The 12,747-nt window shown below is 36.1% G+C and overlaps 1 protein-coding gene across 6 annotated transcripts in view; it reads left to right on the top strand.

Moving 5' to 3' along the window:
• The window catches only part of NFIB (nuclear factor I B), a 346,323-nt gene that overhangs the window by 100,434 nt on the left and 233,142 nt on the right, over nucleotides 1-12,747 (top strand). The gene's annotated exons all lie outside the window — the stretch shown is intronic.

The raw sequence follows: 12,747 nt of genomic DNA, 5'->3' as shown, positions 1-12,747 counted from the left end.
ACCCAAATACATGTGAGACTTCAACATAACTGCAGGAAAGCAATTCATTTTCTCCTTCCTTGTAATGGAAGCTAGCCCCTTACAGGTTAGACTAGACTGCTTATATGAAGTACTGTAGACCTTTTTTAGCAAAACATATCTGCCAACAGGCCACACCATTTTAAAGATATTGGGGGAACAGAATTTGTTGGTTTGTGGCAAAGTTATGCTTACAGCATCTTCTCAGATATGTATGCTGCAGAGAAGGTAGGAGGAACAAAATAGAAGTGAGCAAAGTAGTGATTTATTGGCAGATTTCTGGAAATGTGCAAGATAGTGCCATGAATTTCTATCTATGCAATAGATCTATACATCTATTGTTGTTGTCTCCCCATATACTGCTAATTTGAAATAATTTATTCAACACATTTGTGATTAACAGGGGTAACTTTTTCTGTGGAAGTATTGTAGATATTGTTCAGTTCTGGTATTCTTGTACTCCGAGTTCTTTTAATTCTAAGCACATACATCCAGCCCAGTGGATGGATACTGGAGCCTATCCCAGTTGTGCAGAATATGCAGCCTGCCTTGTGAAGGAAAAGAGAAGGTGATGGGGTGCAGGGTGAGCAGTTACCAAGAAAACACCAAGACCTGAGGTATACACATGGAAACAATCCATGTGTCAGTATTCCATTCATTTAACATATTTGCTGTTAAACTGTTTTGTGATGGAATCTCTTGTTCCACCTGTATCTGTTACTGAGACACTGGCATATTTGGAAGATTGGAGGCAGCTGTTGTCAGGTTGGAAAAGGGAAGAATTTCCAGAAAACATTTAACACTGGCCTGCAGTAATTCCCAAGCCTAGAAATTCATGGAAGCCTTTTCATCTGTGAAGACTCTAGCAAAGACCTTCCTTGGAGTGCAGACCAGGAGATTATCTTCTTCATCCAAAAGCTAGAGATTTATTTATTTTTTTTAAATCAACAAGAAAGAGAAATATCTGATTTGGAAACTGTGTTTTGCTCGCACAATTTGGTGGGATACTAGAGAAAGAAAGTGAAGGCCCTGGGACCCAAGCTTAGGATGTCCTCTGGTCTAGATCAAGAACTTGATTCTTGTTCCCTCACCATAGCATCTGTAGGGCTACAAGCTGTTCTTTCCTGGAATTCACTTTTTCCTGAATGGGTGGTCTACCTGAAGTTAATGATCTCCACCATTAATGAGAGTCTTGTTGCAGGAAGTAATACTTCATTAAGCTTAATACAGTACTTTGATAACTTGGCTAACTGTAAGTATATAATTTTGAACTGGGCTATTTGTTAAGAAAATGAATGTAATGAATAACCAATATAAATTGGTGTTTGCATTGTGTGTTTAAATGCAGTGCCCTTATTTATATTTCCATTTATTTTTTTCTTTGGTGCAAACATTTCAGTTTCTACACTAATAACTCATTTGAGTATACTGCATATTTATTTTTTATTATTTATTTATCATATTTATATAGCCGTCCATCTCACACAAGGTGACTCTGGGTGGCGTACAACAAATATGCATGTCATGGTGATAATATTACATAATAATATCAGAGGTTGCTGAATGTTCTTTAAAAAATATATAACAAAATGAAAACAAAACTCCACAGATTATACTCCAATACAAATACATGAAGGACACAGGATGATATATAAAACATGTTGCATTCATGGCAGTTTATGGACAAATGAGGATTGCTAACAGATTAACCAAAATTAAAACATCAACTTGTTTTGATCTGTTTATTCTTCTTGTAAATGTGGTCTTTGGGAGTGACATATCTTATGCCAGATGATGAATTTTTTTCAGTCTAGAACATAATTAAAGTATATGTAATATAAAGGTGTAGATAACTTTAAGAAGAACATGGACAGTATGAAATATTAGACAGAACTCACTGGAAATATTTTATTCTTAAGAAATTGGAAGTATGACTGCAAACGTATGTATACTTACTCAAGAGTAATGGCCACTGAACTCTGTGGGACTTTCTAAGTAAACATGCACAAGACTGAACTGTAAATATGTCTGATTCAAGAGAAGATTCACTCTGAAGTGGTTGTACGACAAACCACCTACTGACCCCCAGGAATATTATTTCGAACTGTCTATTGTGATATACATCTGGAAGTCTATTTTACTGAACAAACACTCTGACTGAGGTTATAACACCTTCTGCTATAAAAGAAAAAATTAATAAAAATTCTCAACTATGATTTTAAATTCAAGATATCAGGATTTGTAATATTGAACAGTGAATAATCATTATCATTATAATGATGTCATCCATTTGACTTGATGATGAATATTGATAGAGGCAATAATATTTTTCCATGTCCTATTCTGTATCATAGATATGGCAGAATAATTTCTGTAAATAACCCCTATATATTTATTTCATCATACCTCTTTGAATAATATCTGCATTTGTGTATCAGTGAAAGGTATGATGCTAGGAACTCCTTTTGACCCTATTGTTTATCAAAGATTGCAGCATAAGGTCAAAAAAAGTTTTAAAAATTACAACCATTAGAAGTTCTTCTAAAACAATAATTTATTATGATGTTTTAAAATGTTGATGTTAACTCTCCCCCCATATCAGAGCCAAACATTAGGTCTTGACACTTCTAGGATGAATATTTTTGTAGAGTGCATATGCAGAGATTAGAAACCAAATAATTAACATCAAAATATTTTTATGTAAATGTTATATTGTATTGTAGTTTATTAAAAATGAAATATGACAGTTACAGTGGAGTAGATTTATTATAGTTACTAGGAAGATGTAGTGGGTGAGACAGCAAACCACATATTTAAGAAAATAGAAGTAAAAAATAATTTCATCACTTTAACTGTAATATGAAACCAAAATTCAGAATGTAATGATTATTTAGTTATATAACTTTCATGGCACTTTATAACAAGAGTTCCAATGCAATTGTGTTGCAGTTTGTTTTCAAAACAGTACCAATAATAAAAAATATATTGATGTCATTCTTAAAACTGAATAATCTAGTTGAAAACAACGATTGTTCAATTACCCTAAATTGGTAAAAAACAAAAGCAATTTCAGTCATTTAGGTCAATAAATGTTTGCAATAGTGATGGACAATGTCCATTGTGGATACTATGTCTTAACAAATGAGATTTCTTTTATATACTTTTCTTATAGTGAATGCTGATTGCCCCATTTTGTACTCCCTCTTAATGGCTGCTGTATGGCCCACATATGTCAATTCTTTGATAGAGAATGGGATCCACCAATTTTGGTAGATCATTCTTTTATAAAGTAAAGTATGGAAGCGCCGGTTAAATACATTTTAAGTGAATTGCAATTGTAATGGAAGTGGATTTTAGTGAAATGTTTAAAGATTATAAGATAAGCAGCAATGTCAAGATAATTTACTCCCATAAAAGTAATAAACTTTTTGAAGATTTAAGGTTTCATATAATTAATGCCACAACTACCCATTAATTAGATGTGTTTAAGAAAGTGATGTACTGTAGTACACAATGAAATTCATTATTAGAGAAGCAAAATGAATATCATAAGGGAAACAGGTTGACCATATTATTTATTCTAAAAATTTGTTTCACTCTCCATTCAGCTTCATTGAGCTACACAATGTCTAGGCTTCTTGCACAAGGATGCTATGACATTATGCACCTGGGATGCCAGTTAAGGTATGTCATCGGACTGAGATTAGATTTCTTTAAAAAATGCTTTGTAAAATGATAGACATCATAATTAAATCAGGTTTATCAGCATATGTAGTTATTAGGGGCTTGTGATAGAAAAGTGACTTTCTTTAAAAGGATGTGCTGGTTTCCCTTTAGTTCATGCAAATTAGCATTTGGCTTATCTTGTTGCAGTACTATTCTTTCACTAGGCATGATGGTCACTGCTGTTTTTGTTTTAGTTTAGAAGGTTCTTAGATCTTATTACTGATGAGGTTTCAAACTTTCAGACTAATAAACTCTGGAATCTATCATCAGATCTATAGTAATTTTAAGATAGATAGAAAGATTCAGATCTCTCTCTCTCTCTCTCTCCCCTTAACTCCTACTAACTCCTACTAACCAAAGACAACTATAGATTCTCCCAGCACGGAAAGATGTCTGATAACCAGATAATTGACTGGATTTCCATGAAAAAATGTGTAAGCAATCACTGTTACTAAACAAAGGGAAGCACACATTGTTCAGATCTTCTTTTCCTTAATGCAGATATTCTAAAATTATGAAACAAAATTAAATTCAGACTGTGTTCCCAGGGCTTAAGCAGCTTTTCTTCCTTTGATTTTAATAAGTTTATTCTTATGAATATGAATACAGTTTTAGAAGTTTAATTTTAATTAATAAAGATAAAAATTATTGTAAGATTTCATCCTGCACTTTTGGAACCTTTGTGTTACATATATAATATCCAACAATAAACAATATATTTTATCCAATGTATTCATCTATTTTGATCTTAAAGTCCAACTTTTCTGAAGTCAACCCAGCTGAATTATTCTATACATTTTAGATACTTCTATACACTATAATTTGGGAGTTTAACAGTCTGAGTATTCTGGAAAAGCTACTTAAAACTGTGAAAAAGTGTACTCTCCAAATATGCATTAATATTGTAGTTCCATATATAAAGTCAAAACATGTACAATAAGAACAGAAATAATTGAATTTTTTTATTCTGTCTCATACACTGATGAGGATTGTAAACATTAAATTGATACATCCATATCTTAGTAATTTTTCTCTCCTCTTATATTCCTCTTTGTGTCAAGATGACTTTTTTCTTTAAACATATTTATATAACTCCATTAAAATGTTGGACACAGATAAACCTCTACACCTATTAAATGATATCTGACTACTAGAAGGGAAGGGAGGAAGTATACAATTGCTTGTTCAAACTGGATCCTTTTAGAAGCTTGCCTCTGTTTCCAAATTTAACTACATAAATGAAGTAGCCTTTTTCAAAAGGTCTAGTCAGCAGCTCATTGAAATCAGTGCATTTATAGAAGGAAACTGATTCTGTATTCCTTGCACATCTGACATTTTCATTAACTTAACTGGAAGAGCTGATAACTCAGACTCTCATGAATGCTAGTTTCATGAATATTAACTTTGTGATCTATGTATTCACAATTTCTAGATATGCTGCACATTTTACATTTATCCAAATATTAGTTTGTGTGCTTTAAAAAAAAAAATTCTTGCAATTACAACTATTATTATGCCATTTACCAAAGAAAATTTTCTATGATCAAATCGTTGCTGCATTCCTAAAAACTTTTACCTAAGTGTGACTCACAGTAAAATCACTGGGACTTACTTCTGAGTAGTCATGTATAGAATGCCTGTAAATTAGATTTCCATTAATCACATTAAAAATATTTCCCTTCCCAAAGCAATATTTGGATTCTCTTTTTTTTTTTAAACCGCCGAAATCTCAGCATCTCTTTCATACTCACGCACATACACTTTTGTGTAAGAAACTCCACAAACTACTTTGACATGCGCTGATTTCAGGGTCTTTGACCTGTCTGGAATTACACACTTTATAGCGGGTGCCCCTCTGGTTCTGCTCCCGCTCATTGGCTACTTGAAAATGAATATGCAAATAGCTCCCTTGCCTCCCTTTCTTTGGTGTTTCAAGCAGCCGCCAGGCGGAAACGAAGAGCTGCGCTTCCCACGGGTGCCGAGGGAGGGGAGGGAAAGGGGACGGGGGAGGGGAAAAGCAAAGGCTTTCTGAGTGGTTGGTGGTTGAGGGAAGCCGCGGCTGAGGTTCTGGCCAATCACGACGAGGTGGAAAGAGGCCAAGAACGCAACTCAGCGTTAACACCGCCAGCTCATTCTGCAGAGCCAGACGCGCGGTGGGGGGGGGGACAGAGGAGGGGGACAGAGGCAGCAGCGCGCGTGTACACACACACACACACACCCGCCCCGCTCGGGGCAGGGGGATGGGGGTGGGGAAAGGGTTCAGCCTCTCCTGGACCACGTTCAAGTCAGCCACCACAATCCACTCTTCAGCGTTGCAACTCGAAGAGGAAGGAAGATTGAAAAAAGGGAGAGGAGGCGGCGGCGGGGGCCGCTCGCTGCCTGTAGACAGACTTTTTGCCTTCGCTGATTTCTCTCAACTCCTCTAGCCAAGACTTTCTGATTGCCTAAAAAAAAAAAACCCGAACAAGTAACTCTTTCGGGTCCACACACACATATGTATCTATAAAGAGCGAAGGGTTACCCTTGGAAATCCAAACAAAACCAAAACCACACCGGGTCCTTGAGAAATGCATGCATTTGTTCACTGAAAAGTGTGAAGCCAACGGTTCCATGTTGTGTTACAGAGTTCAGGACTCCACACGTTTAATACAATACAGTACAATGGTATGTGGCATTGAAAAGATATATTTTTTTAACTTGCTTGCTGGTTGTCTTCTTTCCCTGGTCTTTGGTTTACGAATGAAGGCCGTTTAGGACACCCTCCCCCCCCATCAATTTCTGATTTTGCAGGATTTAAGAAATGGGTTTATGTTTTGCTGCTGTTCTCTCTCTCGGCAGCTTTGTCTACAGGTCACACATTCATGCCAGGAAACAGTTAATGGGGGCTTGTGTCCAAAAGTGTTGAACTTGGTATATTTCCTGCTTCCAACTTTCTCTCCTTCCGTTTGCTCACAAGTGCCCGTTAAGCATTGAAAAAGATTAATATAACATGTTGGTTGATTAATTTACAGCTATGTAGTTAGGGTGGCTTGCCCTTCTTAACAGCTGTCATAGATACATCCGTAGTTCCTTCTGCTAAGCTGTCGGAGGGAGGTGTTGCTGTAGTACCTGGCTATTACTTTTTGCATGCTAGTTAACTTAGATGGGTAGTTTGCTTTCCTACACTATGGCTGTTTCTTTTGTATTTCTGAATTGCCTAGCATTTTCTACTTGGATATGCTTTTTGGGGCTTATGTTTTCCTCTATCAAGTGGCTATGTAGGTCTTACTGTCTCGCATGTTTTCAGTCCTATTCCCTGGATAGATGTCTGCTCTCCCCACTTGTCCTTGCTTTGCCTGTGTCTGGGCCATATTTTAATGCACAATATCCCATCCATTGTGGTTGAATGTGGAGTGTGTGAGGACTTGGCAGCTCTCCGGTTGAAGGGGGCGGGGAAGCCCGTTCGACTTTGACACAAGATGCCGATGTGGCGTGATCTGAATTATTATTAGGGCTGTGAATATGGCCATCTTTCTTGCTGCTGCTGGAAAGGGCTGCCACTGAACTTGAGAAGGGACAAATAAAATCTCCAAGTCCCCTCTGCTCCCAGTACAGTAGTTGGCAGAGAAAAGGCGCCAAAATACACAAGATTAACTTCCCTTTAAATGATGCCGAGGCTCTACCCATGTAATCCTTACAAACAGTCACAGGAATAAAATTAAAGCTTTGAAATACATTTTGTAGCTATTAAAAATGTATTAACAATTTAAGAAAAAGTTGTAAACTTTCAACAACATACTAACAGCAACATTCAGTAACTCAGCCTGATTCTTTATAAATAGTATTTGATTCATAAATTCATGTTTTGAAAAGGCTTTCTACTGTACTGGGGAAATGGAGGACTGAGCAAATTGGACCTTTATGCAGTCAGGGTGAAAAATTTTAAGTTGGGTAACATAAAACGTTGTGGTTTTCAGTTTTATATTGAGGCCTGATGTTTGCATTTTTTGGTCTGCGAATGGAGAAAGCTTGGTTATTAGAGACACCATCAAACCATATGTGGACAGAGGTCAAGCGCACATACGCTGTGAGAAAGGTATGCATGTACACCACAGACTTTTAAATAGTTGAATACTCAAAAATATGCATGCATTATGGGCATATATATCCTAATTCCTTAACTAGAAACAATATTTATTACATGTATACATTTATTCAAAAATGCAGAACTAGCAAAAGGAATATAGTATTGTAATGTGGTTAAAAATAATAAAGTGAAATATAGGTAGATGAATATTAGATACACATTTATAGGTAAATCACATACCTGTAAACTCAGAAATAAGTCCTATTCAATTCAACAGGCTTACTCCAAAGTAATAGGGTATCAGTTTGTAATGTAAAAATAGTGTGAGAATTTCAATTATTTTTCAAGTTGTATTGGTTTCCTAAATAAGATTATATATTAATCCTATTTATATTAATTTCAAACGCAGAATGTGTATTTTCAGCTGAACATTTTTAAAGTGTAGACGGAAAAAAATCATATTTTTATATGGTAATATTTTTTGAGACAGTGAATGAATATGGGACATAGCATTGTTTCAGAGTGATATTTTAACTAAAGTTATAAGTATCTTGCAAAATGGATAGCACTTTTTCTCATATATTGTTGGTGATCTAGATGTAGGCCTTTCATGTTTCGCTATCCTTTAAAAATATTACTGGTAAAGCACTTTGGGATGTGTTTGTGAAGTTTTCAGTACTGTACATAAAGCCAGAAGGAATAAGAGGGTTTGTTTGTGAGACCTAGAGAATAAAACACTGAGTCGTTGTCTATGGAGAGTGCAGGAGGGAGGAGAGGGGGGAGCAGTCAGACCCTTCTGAGTTTCTAGATTTTGATAAAGCATACAGTAGAGCCAGCTAACTTCCTATGTTGCAGTAAAATCGCTGCTGCTTGCTCGGTGAGTTTCAAACTATACATATGCATGAAATCTAGGAAGAAAGGTGGATATATAATGCCCTTAATTGTTCTACATTTTACAAGTTAGTAAAACAATTAATATAATTTCTTTACTTAATCTTGTCCCCATAATATATACTATGCCTATGATACTGAAAATGAGGTCGAAAAGCAAGTCTTACTGATCCTGCAATCTCTGATTATAAATGCTTAGATTCAAGTGGCCATCATTGGTGGATTATTAAATTGATGATCTGTGTAGTACACTTTGCTCTTTCATTCTCTTATGCTGTAGACTTTTACATTTTTTAAAATTCCTGCATAAATTCCTAATCCTTAGAGATATCTTTGGAAGACCACAAAGATCCAGTTGTGGGATAGGCAATACAAACTTTTCCTCCATTTTAGTGTTTTTGGTCATTTGGTTTTGGGGTTCTGGAGTGCATCCTTTAAATTGATGTTTACAGTATATAAATATTTATAGGTTACAGGTTTTAAGAGGATCAACTGACTATTCATATAATGTCCTACTAGAGAAGAGATAATTTGTGAATGCAAACTTAAGAAAACTCTTGCAGGGTGTATATATATATTTTTTTAACCTGTATACCAGTCAGAACTTCAGAAGTGAGTTTTCTTTCATTTTAAAAGTTTTTCCGCCTTACAGGGTTTGGAATAATTTTGATAGCACAGACATATTTATAGATGGCTTGGAATTGTTGCGACAGCATGGGAGGTATACACACACATATTCAAAATAATATTTGCATAAGACAGTGTTCTAAAAGTGGATTAACCTATGAGTGGATTAATAGGATTTTGGAGATGCAATTTTGTATTTCCAATGCAAAAGTGTTACTTTTCTAATGAGGAATATATCCTGTTAATTTTTATGCAGCCTTTTCATACCAAAGCACTGTTTGCGCTAAACTTTGTTTTCTATTGAAAAAAATTCTTAATTCTGCAAGAGACAATCTAAAATATCTTCCAGGTAAAAGTTTGAGTTTGGCACGTGCACATTATCTGTTTATGCTTCTGTATACACTTAAGTAATTACTATACTTTATGTCCTCAGGAGAAAGTTTCTAAAGCTAGTGGATGTTGTTAGCATGTGGTTATTATGCTTGGATTATTAAAGATGGGCATTTATTTAGATGAATCACAAAACAATTTCCACTCCCTTCTGAAAGATGCCTTTATGGAATGAGCTTGGTTAGTCTTGGCTTTCAGTCTTGTTCCTGGAAAAGCCTGCAGTTACAGTGCTGTTTGTGAAGCTAGTAGTGCTGGTTTGCTGGTGTGTCAGTGAGTGAAAGGGCAGGCTGGGCTGGGCTGGGCTGAGCTTTATGTCTGTGGGGCACCTAAGGACACAGAAGCACAATCATACTGTAGTTTTACAAGAGTTTCCCCATCCCCTCTCCATGCTATAGTCAGACACAGATCTGTCATGTTCTTTTTTTCCTCTTAGTGGAAATGAATATGGTTTGCGTATGTTTTCTCAGCTTCCTGTCACTATGAATATATAAACTATGTACGATCAGATAATTAAGCTGCTTTTTGGATTGTGATAAAACTAGCAATAATCCATCAGGGTTATTTACTTCTCATAGGAGTTAACAGTAGTTAATGCTTTGTGTCTCAGATCATATTCATTACTTAATGTGTTTATTTACCCCTTCTAGCAAAGCTAGAGTACTGCATACAGCCAATTACCTATGGAATGAACTCCACTGTCTTTGAATGGTGCTAATATTGTGTTATAACTTATCTAATTTATTCTCCTGAAGGAATATATCTTGAATTGTATATATTTTTTAGTTAACTTTGCTGTGCCTTACAAGAAAAGTCAAAATTAAAACATAGGATAAAAATGCAATATTAAAACAGTAACAGGTAAGTTCAAAGAAACAAAGAATAGAAAATAAATCATGAGGGGGAAAAAGCAGTATTAAAATGTACAGTATAGCATGATTTGAATACTTGGAGAATAAGAAGTATTCAAACCTGGAAGTAAAAACACATTACAACAGGTGCCTCTTTGGTATTACCCAATTGAGTGCCATTACTGAGAAGGCATTTACACTTGTAGCCTATCACATTTTAAAAGACATGTTGAACCTTCAGGTTGTAAGGCTCTGCACCTTCTCCAAACGGCCACCAAAATGCGGAGCAAAGGCCGCAAAGCACATATTAGTTGAGTTCACACATTGCCTTAAATCAGAATGTGGCTTACTTTGGTTTTGGGTTAGTGTGTTTTCTTAACTCAAGCACTGTAGTTTGGGTTAGTGTAGCACTGTAAATAAATCATCATTTCTGACTTAGTGTGTTGTGTGAATCTAGCCAAATGTTTATTAAGTTAGTGAAATTACAGTGTATAGGGATTTGTGAACTCAGCCATTATGATAGTGGCCTAGTTCTACAATGTGGTTTGTTTGGTTTTGGCTTAGCCTTGTATGTGAGCATAATTTCATATAGTCCAAATTAAGCCATGGTTTGCTTACACGTGGTTTTATTTAATAAACCATAATTGACTGGGTTTGTACTAAGGAAAGCTGTGGTTTCCAAACCAGGATAATTGAATTTATTTGTCTGTAGCTTAGTGTGTTGTATAAAGTGCTTTATAACTTACAGTATTGTGAAAACCTAGTCAGTAACACTACATGAATCTAAATGCAGAGGCTGTTGTACTATATTCTTCAGGTAGTATGTGCTAGATGCTGTGGAGTACGTAGTACTTGCAGCTTCCCACTGTTCACACTTGGGGACAAGTGTTTTTGGCCAGTGTGACAACACTTAAAATTTGTAGAAGCTTGAGGATACAGTGGATGGAGAAGGATGAACAGTGGAGGGGATTTTATTTTGGTTTCTGAATGACCTCTGGGGGATTCTTACTACGAAGAGAGTTTTCATGAGTTTTTCCCTTCAAATAGTCAGAAATTCCACTATCATTTTTCAGTAACAGAGATTTGAAGGAGCAAAAAAGAAAGGTTTCAGGGGCTGAAGACTGCCCAGTCCTGTCTTGGAGGACAGAATGGTATATTCAGGACAATTTGATCTGTAAGTTAACCTTTTCTCAGATGAGGAGAATGATTTGACTATTATCAGAGCTGAAATAAGACTTAAGTCTGTGCCTCACTATTAGACTGGATATCTATCCCCTCACTCTTGACATAGCACAAAAGAATGTCAGCATAACTTCTGCTTGTCCCCATTGTTAATCCCTATCCTGACTTTACTGCATCTGTTCTGAGTCACTACTGAACACTTTGTTGGAATCTTGGAGAGAAGCTGGTGTCAAAAATAGGGAGGGACAGGTGACGAGAGCTTAGGAAACAAAGTACTACTCTGGTTAAGCCCCGAACAGCTCACCTGACCCCTTTTCAAGATAATGCATAGTGAAATAGTATCAGTTTAAGAGAGAAGATATTGCTTTAAAACTGGTACACCTAATTATTTAGTCATTTAACGAACTTATATAACTGCCTATCTCACACAGCGATCCTAGGTAGCTCAACACCACCAGTAAAAATAGGAATATTTTGTTGGTCTGTCCCTTCCTTGAAATGTGACAGATGGGTTGGAGGCAAGGTAAGGGCAATGTCATGGGGCCAAGGGGGAGACTGGGGTTGTAAGGGCATGATGGTCCTGTGTTAAACTGCAAATGAAGACATATCTTAACTGCTAGTCCAGTCTATTTCTGTAGGAATAATAGAAAAAAAAGTCATGTTTTGTCACAGGTAGTAAAATGACTTGGACAAGCTGCATTTAAGGGCTACATGAATGTAAACCCAATTAGTAAACATTAGGTAGACTACTATTGTTTTATTTATTATTAACGATATTAAATGTGGATGTCTGAATAGGTGACCCATGGGTAGACATGCATAAAAATTTCTCTGACATTAGTGTGAACTGGGGAAGTTGGCCTGAATCTGTGGCAGCCTGAAAGGGGGTCTTGCTGTCCTTTGATTTTAGGAAAGTCTCAAATGAGAAATATGTGAAAGGGCTTTACTACCAAGAATCTAACATTTGCATAATACTTCAACACTTCAGACTGTTCAAGC

Source organism: Python bivittatus, unplaced genomic scaffold (genome assembly GCF_059951505.1).
Source record: "Python bivittatus isolate LINGU-HERP-01145 unplaced genomic scaffold, Pbiv_v1 ctg000850_np1212, whole genome shotgun sequence".
Lineage (NCBI taxonomy): Eukaryota > Metazoa > Chordata > Lepidosauria > Squamata > Pythonidae > Python > Python bivittatus.
Note: the sequence above shows the minus strand (reverse complement) of the source record. Positions and strands in the feature narration are given on the sequence as shown.